This window comes from Nerophis lumbriciformis, linkage group LG39 (genome assembly GCF_033978685.3).
Source record: "Nerophis lumbriciformis linkage group LG39, RoL_Nlum_v2.1, whole genome shotgun sequence".
Classification (NCBI taxonomy): domain Eukaryota; kingdom Metazoa; phylum Chordata; class Actinopteri; order Syngnathiformes; family Syngnathidae; genus Nerophis; species Nerophis lumbriciformis.
This window is the reverse complement of record NC_084586.2, coordinates 6,426,131-6,436,433: the sequence shown is the minus strand read 5'-3', so window position 1 is coordinate 6,436,433 and position 10,303 is coordinate 6,426,131. Positions and strand designations below refer to the sequence as shown.

The 10,303-nt window shown below is 39.4% G+C and overlaps 1 pseudogene; it reads right to left on the bottom strand.

The window, feature by feature from the left end:
• Positions 1–2,482: 2,482 nt before the first annotated feature.
• Positions 2,483–10,303, bottom strand: part of LOC133577647 (aquaporin-3-like) — a 42,552-nt pseudogene continuing 34,731 nt past the window's right edge.

The window sequence follows — 10,303 nt, the reverse complement described above, 5'->3', positions numbered from 1 at the left end:
GGTGGCGAGGGACCGTTACTTTTTAGAGGCGGTATAGTACCGAATATGACTCATTAGTATCGCGGTACTTTACCAATACCGGTATACCGTATAACCCTAGTACTAACGATTCTGCACTCTAACCATAATATCCGATCATTCATACTGGAAATACGCAGAAATTGGAAAAAGATATGTGTTGTTTATTATTCACAAGCCTCAAGTAAGACAAGAACAGATATGTTTGGCTTTTTTTATGAATTCGAAATTGTAAATAAATGGCTAAAAATTTGAATACATGGTGCAATGCTACGTGCGCTATATGTATGTTTAAAGTAGGGATGTCCGATAATGGCTTTTTGTCGATATCCGATATTCCGATATTGTCCAACTCTTTAATTACCGATATCAACCGATACCGATATCAACCGATATATGCAGTCTTGGAATTAACACATTATTATGCCTAATTTGGACAACCAGGTATGGTGAAGATAAGGTACTTTAAATTTTTTTTTATAAAATAAAATAAGATAAATAAATTAAAAACATTTTCTTGAATAAAAAATTAAGTAAAACAATATAAAAACAGTTACATAGAAACTAGTAATTAATGAAAATTAGTAAAATTAACTGTTAAAGGTTAGTACTATTAGTGGACCAGCAGCACGCACAAACATGTGTGCTTACAGACTGTATCCCTTGCAGACTGTATTGATATATATCATACTTGCCAACCTTGAGACCTCCGATTTCGGGAGGTGGGGGGGTGGGGGCGTGGTCGGGGGTGGGGCGGGGCGTGGTTGGGGGCGTGGTTAAGAGGGGAGGAGTATATTGACAGCTAGAATTCACCAAGTCAAGTATTTCATACATATATATATATATATACATACATACATATATATATATATATATATATATATATATATATATATATATATATATATATATATATATATATCTACATCCTGAAAATATGCAAACAAAACTGTGTTTGGATAATTGATACTTCAAACTTGCATAAATAAATATTAAGGAATATAACATAACTTGGCTTCTGAGAGCTTCAAAATGTAGTGAATAAAATGCTAAAGTTGTTGATAAACAAGCAATTATTTTAATAATTAAATATGGTCATTTTAAATGAATTATTATGATAATTTAAAATTAATTATTTCAAATATGTTTATTTTAATGTAAAATTCTATGGCTGCATGTAATAAGGAGTCAGAAAAATAAAAATAAAAATACAATTAATTTTGATGTTTTTAGCAAAATATAATAAAAATGTATTTAGTTTTTTTTTTTTTTTTTAAATTAATAAATATCTATTTATTTTTAGGTAAGATAAACATAATAATACAATGTATCTTTAGTCTGGATGATTTAGTTCTTGTCACCCTGTTGTCCTCCCGTAGTGAAAAAAGGCTGTCCTCACTCAGGTCCACTGGAGGCCACGCCCCCTCCAGCTCCGGCTGAAAATCGGGAGATTTTCGGGAGAATATTTGTTCCGGGAGGTTTTCGGGAGAGGTGCTGAATTTCGGGAGTCTCCCGGAAAATTCGGGAGGGTTGGCAAGTATGATATATATTGATATATAATGTAGGAACCAGAATATTAATAACAGAAAGAAACAACCCTTTTGTGTGAATGAGTGTGAATGAGTGTAAATGGGAGAGGGAGGTTTTTTTGGGTTGGTGCACTAATTGCAAGTGTATCTTGTGTTTTTATGTTGATTTAATTAAAAAAAAAAAAAAAAAAAAAAAAAAAAAAAAAAAAAAAAAAAAACCCGATACCGATAATAAAAAAAACGATACCGATAATTTCCGATATTACATTTTAACGCATTTATCGCCAGGTCGATATTATCGGACATCTCTAGTTTAAAGCAAACAATTTGTTATGTTATAAGTTATATTGTAAAACTTACACATTTTGCTTTAGAGTTTTAGGCATTAATACAGAAAGTATTTTTACAACACCTGCAACGAGCAAACTAGTCCAAAAGATGGTGCCGTAGCCCAAACAATAAAACACTATTTCAGTGTTTCTCCCTGTGTTTAATGAAAACTATTAAAAACAAAACATTTGGGCGTTAACGAAGAAAAATCCATAAATTAGCCGCATCGTTTTATAAGCCACAGGCTTCAAAGCGTAGGAAAAGAGTAGCGGATGATAGTCCGGAATGTACAGTAGAATGCATAAAAAACATATTCATAAGGATTGGGAATGACAGGAAGAGAAACAAAGATGCAGTTCCCTTTCAAGACTTAACGTGCGGTTTTTGTTTCATGTTGTGGTAAAGTAGCGTCTGCCGTAGAAAAGAGAATTGATATTTTTGTGTGAAATAAGTAGTCCGGCAACCTGAGCTTTTCATGTATTTATTCTTCTCCCCCGCCAGCTCATAGATTGTCTGAAGAAAACATGACATTTTTCTCAGAAAATATTCTTATCAGCGTGTTTGGTTGACGGCGTGAAGGCAGTTCAGGTCGGCCAGCGTGAAAGTCAAGCTGAGTCTTCATTGGCTGCAAGGTTGGAAAGTTTGAGTCTGCTCTCCTCATCCCTCTGCTTCTTCTTCATCTTGTGTGATGATTCTCTGCTAAGGTGGTGTCCGACCATGAGCTGGTACACCATCACCGCCACCACGGCGCCCACTAAGGGACCACCGATGGGAACGAGGAACCAATAGTTGTTCACGCTGCAGGAGAGATCATGGCGTGATTTTTTTTTTTTTTTAAAAGATAGCACTTGATAGTGTCGAACTCACGTGAAAACCTTGAGGCCCCAGCCGGCGATCGCCGTGAAGATGCGAGGCCCCAGGTCCCGAGCCGGGTTGATGGCGTAGCCCGAGTTGAACCCCATAGACAGGCCGATGACTGTCACCAACAAGCCCACGGGGAACGCCTCGAGCCCTTTAGGGACGGAATTGTTGTGCGGGTCAACGATGGCGAGGACACACGTGACGAGTGATGCCGTTCCGATGACCTGTGATGTGGAACATCAACGTTCTTCACTCACTATGTTTCCATGCACTACATTAATCTTGATTTCTCAAATAGTTCGGTTTTTTTTGTATTTTCACACCTCAGTGTGAAGTCCAAGTGTCCACGCACACTCTCTAATGCAGAGCTGGGCAAATATTTTGACTCGAGGGCCACATTGAGAGATTGTGTGTATAAATCATGGGTCCCCAAACTACGGCCCCGGCCGGATCCGGCCCCCCAGCATCCAAAATCCGGCCCACAGGAAGTCCCAAGTTAAAAAAAAGTTTCATTTTTTATTTTTTATTTATTTTTTAAATTTATTTCTAATCTTTCCTTTCTAATCCATTTCCTACCGCTTGTTACTCTCGGTGTCTCCTCGTCGCTCAGGCAAATCATATTGTCTAAAAATGAATTTTCCCATCGATAACGTGACAATGTTAAATGTTAATGAACATCAATGTTATTTGATGTTAAATGACAAAACGGATTATAAAGACAATATATATATATATATATATATATATATACAGCCTGGCCCCCGGCCAAATTTTTTTAACCCAATGCGGCCCCAGAGTCAAAAGGTTTGGGGACCCCTGGTATAAATTATATATACCGTATTTTTCGGAGTATAAGTCGCTCCGGAGTATAAACCGCACCGCCGAAAATGCATAATAAAGAAGGAAAAAACATATAAGTCACACTGGAGTATAAGTCGCTTTTTTTTTCTTTTTTTTTTTCCAAATAATTTTATTGAATTTTGCAGACAGTACAGTATGATGGATCATGGCAACAGCAAGTTGAGGTATCTGCACATTTTACAATATGTAACATACCGGTAGTAAACCTCAACCCTTACAATACCCACCCACTTTAATTCCCAAGGTAATTGTCACCTAGTGCCCACAAAAGAGAGAGAGAGAGAGAGAGAGAGAGAGAGAGAGAGAGAGAGAGAGAGAGAGAGAGAGAGAGAGAGAGAGAGAGAGAGAGAGAGAGAGAGAGATCTGAAGGCATAAGAAAAAGTATCTGCATTTGATTGTTTACATTTGATTATTAACAGTCCGGGGAGGGTGTTAGTTTAGGGTTGTAGCTGCCTGGAGGTGAACTTTTATTGCGGTTTTGAAGGAGGATAGAGATGCCCTTTCTTTTTTACCTGTTGGGAGCGCATTCCACATTAATGTGGCATAAAATGAGAATGAGTTAAGACCTTTATTAGTTCGGAATCTGGGTTTAACGTGGTTAGTGGAGCTCCCCCTGGTGTTGTGGTTATGGCGGTCATTTACGTTAAGGAAGTAGTTTGACATGTACTTCGGTATCAGGGAGGTGTAGCGGATTTTATAGACTAGGCTCAGTGCAAGTTGTTTTACTCTGCCCTCCACCCTGAGCCAGCCCACTTTGGAGAAGTGGGTAGGAGACTAGGAGTGAGGTGGGATCTGGGGTGGAGGTCTAGAAGTAATCTGACTAGCTTGTTCTGAGATGTTCTAGTCTCTTACGTGAATGAGCTAAATAATATTATTTGATATTTTACGGTAATGTGTTAATAATTTCACACATAAGTCGCTCCTGAGTATAAGTCGCACCTACGGCCAAACTATGAAAAAAAACGGCGACTTATAGTCCGAAAAATACGGTACACATTTAGCTGTAAAAATCGGCTGTACAGTATGTGTATTTGGGTACCTTTTTTCCAGGAACACTAATACCAAAGTCACAATGTCCGATAGAATTCTAAAAAAGTTACGACAGACCACTTCAAAAAAAAGGAATGGAATTTTACAGTTTTTTTTACTGAATGGGACTCCCAAAATGTACATATTAACTATGAATAATAAAATACTGAATATTAACAACTAGATATGTCCGATAATAGCTTTTTTGCCGATATCCAATATTCCGATATGGTCGAACTTTTAGTTACCAATTCCGATATCAACCGATACCGATATAAACAGTCGTGGAATTAACACATTATTATGCCTAATTTTGTTGTGATGCCCCGCTGGATGCATTAAACAATGTAACAAGGTTTTCCAAAAATAAATCAACTCAAGTTATGGAAAAAAATGCCAACATGGCACTGCCATATTTATTATTGAAGTCACAAAGTGCATTATTTTTTTTAACATGCCTCAAAACAGCAGCTTGGAATTTGGGACATGCTCTCCCTGAGAGAACATGAGGAGGTTGAGGTGTTGAGGTGGTCCTGGAAGAGTTAGTGCTGCAAACGGTTCTGGGTATTTGTTCTGTTGTGTTTATGTTGTTACGGTGCGAATGTTCTCCTGAAATGTGTTTGTCATTCTTGTTTGGTGTGGGTTCACAGTGTGGCGCATATTTGTAACAGTGTTAAAGTTGTTTACACGGCTACCCTCAGTGTGACCTGTATGGCTGTTGACCAAGTATGCTGGCATTCACTTGTGTGTGTGAAAAGCCGTAGATATTATGTGATTGGGCTGGCACGCAAATGCAGTGCCTTTAAGGCACGCCCCCAATATTGTTGTCTGGGTAAAAATTGGGAGAAATTCGGGAGAATGGTTGCCCTGGGAGATTTTCGGGAGGGGCACTGAATTTCGCGAGTCTCCCGGGAAAATTGGGAGGGTTGGCAAGTATGACTGGGAGACGCAACTGCTCTGTACTTCTCCCTACGTCCGTGTACCACTCCGTACAGCTGCTTTTTAAGAAGTAAACAATTTTACTTTTTGAACCCGATACCGGGCCGTATTTTGCCAGGGTCTGCTCTAATGCGATTATTGATCGCATTAGAGTGGATATATTAATTAGTTTTCCTGGTTAACCTATGACGTCACACTAGCTATCTGTGGATCCTTACAACTTGTTTTAAGTGATGTCTGCTGTAATATTGGCACAGATGACAAATATTATGTCTCTATTGGCTGTGCTGATGTTAAATAGCAGACCGCATCAATAAATAATCTTTGATTGCGGTACGGACTTGACACTACTACCAATAATGTATTGGGGCGGACGCAGGTCCGAAGCAAAGAAAGACCGGCGGCGGAGTTCATGGAAATCATGGAAACAAAACTTTTGAATGTCTCTTGAGTTCATTCAAAAGGCTTAGTGGATTGATGGAAGGAGTTTATTTGAAGGAAAAGACCGTTCTTGCTATGGTCGATACTGTTCCAGATGAAGGTTGCTTTTGTTCTGGTCTATCTTGCCCAGTCGTGTGGAATGCAAAGTTATTGTTAATCAGTTTGGAGTGCACAAATACAACGTGAAGAGGTTTGTTGTCTTTCATCTCATTCCGTATTTCATTCGGGACTTTGACATTTCCTTAGCTACTTCTGAAATTATTCTCTGTTTCTTTTGTCTTGAAGCAAATAAAAAGTATCCTCTTCATTACAATTATTGCTACGTTTTTATTGAATGGTACCTGCTTCCAGGTTTTGTCCGGCGCCTTGAGGCTGGTGTATGCGCGATACAAAGGGTCCTCTACGGTCGCACACACCCCCTCGAGAGATCTGGTTTCCAATCGCATAATCCAGGTGTGTTGGTCTGACTTTTCAAAAACCAAACACGATCGGATTAAGGTGTTTCCATGGGCTGTAGGAGGCTTATTTAAAGCCAAAGTATTTGAGAAATCAGACTATTTTAGTGCATGGACACGTAGTGACTGTTCCTCCTCCTTGAACTGATACTATAGTGAGTGAGGTCCTCCTGACCTGGTCTGTGAATCCATTGAGCGCTGAGAGATGTTTGGATGGATACGTGGCAAAAATCCCAGCTGTGGCATTCTGCCCTACCAGAAGCAACTCTCCATGGCCAAAGTCCCAAATTGCATCTGGTGGAGCCAACGGAAAATACAACTATTGGGGGTGCTTTTAAAGGGGAACTGCACATTTTTTGTAATCTTGACCATTATTCACAACCCTTATATGAGGCAAGAGCTCACGTCTCTCTTTTCTGCGTGTTCCAAATAGTGGAAAACTGCTAGCAAGAGGCAGCTAACAATACAAGTAACGGGGGAGTCATTTATTCGGACTTTCAACGCTTTGTTTACATGGCATGACCTGCATATTAACTAATGGACATTGTTATTGTAAGAGCTAACGCAGAGGAACTACTTTTTTGCCGTGGTAAGCTCACAGCGCCTTGCTCACAGAGACACACAGACTGTTTTCCCGGCCACTAAGGAGGAGTAAGTTAGCCACTGAACTGCTGCTGAGTTGCCCCTGAATTAGGAAAAGTAATTGCTAGATTATTGTACCATCCCTCACAGAGTTATGATAGAAGACTGTGGCCACAATAATAATAAAAATTTTTTTTATTTTTATTTTTTTATTTTTTTAAATTTCTTGTGCGAAACAACCGGTATCGGTCCGTGGGGACCACTGATATACAGGATCTTTACACAGAGTCCTTTAAACAGCAGATCTCTTCCATACAGGATCTTTGACTAGTGTTTTTTAAGTATGTCCTAAAAAACAGCATGGCTCACATGTCATGTATACAATTTGGTTGTATACATGACTATTGGTTGGTAGAGCGGCCGTGCCAGCAACTTGAGGGTTGCAGGTTCGATCCCCGCTTCCGCCATCCTAGTCACTGTCGTTGTGTCCTTGGGCAAGACACTTTACCCACCTGCTCCCAGTGCCATCCACACTGGTTTAAATGTAACTTAGATATTGGGTTTCACAATGTAAAGCGCTTTGAGTCACTTGAGATAAAGCGCTATATAAATGTAATTCACTTCACTTCACTTCACATAAGCAAAGAACTTTGAAATTCCACATTAACCAACTAATTTCAGACCGACTAAATCAGTGGATACTGGCTCTCAACTTAGATCCGAAGACATTGAGCAAGATGAGTTTCTCAGCATTTTTTACCTGACGACTAGGCTAAATTAATTAATTTATGTTGCCGATTAAACGTGTAGTGCCAGTGCTAAATGCTAAGGCAAGGACAATAACTTAATGTTTTAATATAGCCGAAATCTGTTTATCACCCAGTTTCTAAAAACATGTAGCTCATCCTCCGTATATTCAGGCTCAAAAAGATAAGGTTCTGAATCATCACTTGTCCCAAAGTAGTTGTCGTCGTCTCTCACACAATCTGCTATGATTAGTGGTAGTACACACAGACCATTCCTTGGATGCCGTTGTTTGTATTTAAGTTTAGATCAGGGGATTTTGTTATGAGTTTGTGAAGCTAGTTGAGGCACTCGTGATTAGGATCTATATAAGTACTATGGTTGATTGTTGTTGATGAAAGTAGCGTTTGTTGCTAAAATGACGAAAGTACTGAAAATGTTACATGTTGTCATTAATGTGTTGTTTAACAGTACTGCCGTATTTTATGGGCTATAGAGCACACCAGTATTTAAGCCGCACCCACCAAATTTTTGAAGAAAAATATATGTTTTTAAGCGCACCACAGATATATACAGATACAAACTATTTTGTAAATGTTTATATACATACCTTCCTTGTTTTCAAACGGTGCCTGTAACACGGCAGTACAATGGCTGATTAAACCAAACCAAATTCACCGTCATTGACCCACTAACTGCGGAAGCTAGCTCTCCAATCAGCTAAACAGACCCAATAACTCCACGGTGACGTTTTGGGGAATTGACCAAACTGAAACAATACAAAAAGAATGCCATTGTAAGTTAATAATACTAACACAGGCACTTGTAAACGTGTTAGCATATTTGCTAATGCTAACAACGCTAGCTTGATTACCGGTACATTACGATGGCACATACAAATACGCATGAAAACACTCCTACAGACATGGGACGTTTTAGTAAGTGTGAGTTGTTTTAGTTGTATTGTAAAACTTGCAAATGTTGCTTGGAGTGATGAATTAAGAACTCTGTCAGGTTCAAACATCGATGACATCTATTAAACAAGACAAGAAGCAAGGAAATAAACAGAGACAGAATTCAATTTGGCTCAATTTGAGGAGAAACGTCTGGTCTGTACTTTTGTACAGTTTCCAGCATGCTCTGACAAAAAAAGGTTTACGTCTCCTCATTTATTTGGATATTCCATGTTTACACAACAACAGCTGTTTCTAAAGGAATGGGGGGTATGTAAACAGCCATTGTTTTCGGTCACATTAACACAAAAGAAAAAGATGCCTCGGGCTTGGGCTGTTCCTGGATTGAGCTCGGGCAAGTCTTGGATCACAATAGATAACCCCTCCCGTCTCCTCCCATCGTACACAGCGGAATTTTCCAAGCCTTTGGCTTGGTGCAACAAAGACAGCTTTCATCTGTTCACTGGGAACTCAGAGAACGGAAAGTTTTTTGCTAATTTACATACAATTTTTCTGACAAACTCCTTCGAGCAAAAACGCCATGGACGGTCATACTTGCGGTTCAAAGCGCGAAACAGGGCACATTTTCCACTTGCAGCACCTGCAGCGAGCAAACTCGTCCAAAAGATGGTGCCAGAGCACAAACAATAACAGACCATTTCAGTGTCTCTGTCGGTGTAATATAAAAACTATTTGTTGAACACCGGTCATTACTGAAGAAAAATCCATAAATTAGTGTTAAAAAAGTAGCAGCTTATAATCCTGAAAATACGATAATTACATTCACATTCACAGTATGTATATGAAACGTTGTTGGATGTTTTTTTTTTAGAGGGTTTTATAGACAGAATATGTCAATTTCCACCAGCTGCATTGTTAGCCGCCTCTTGCTAGCAGTTTTAGACTATTTAGAACACAAGGAAAAGAGAAAGGTACATGTTCTTGTCTCACATAAGGATTGTTGAGGAAGGGCAAAATTCTAAAAAAAAAAAAAATAGAGCAGTTCTTTAACGTGCGATCCTTTTCCGTAGCTTATCAATCAATCAATCATCAATCAATCTTTATTTATATAGCCCTAAATCACAAGTGTCTCAAAGGGCTGCACAAGCCACAACGATATCCTCGGTACAAAGCCCATATACGGGCAAGGAAAAACTCACCCCAGTGGGACGTCGATGTGAATGACTATGAGAAACCTTGGAGAGGACCGCATATATGGGTAACCCCCCCCCTCTAGGGGAGACCAAAAGCAATGGATGTCGAGTGGGTCTGACATAATATTGTGAGAGTCCAGTCCATAGTGGATCCAACATAATAGTAAGAGTCCAGAGCTTAGGCTCATGGATCTTTTAATGAATGGGAGTATTCTTACCAAAATATACACAGAATACCACAGCGGCTGCCAGGAACGCTCCCAAAGTCTGGAAGAAGAAGAACAAGGGGAACTTCCTCCAAGGCTCTCTGCCGAGCAAACACAGCGCAAAGGTCACAGCGGGGTTGAGGTGTCCACCTAGAGGCGTGAAGAATAATGAGCGTCTTAGTGCTGCACATAAAACAAGCG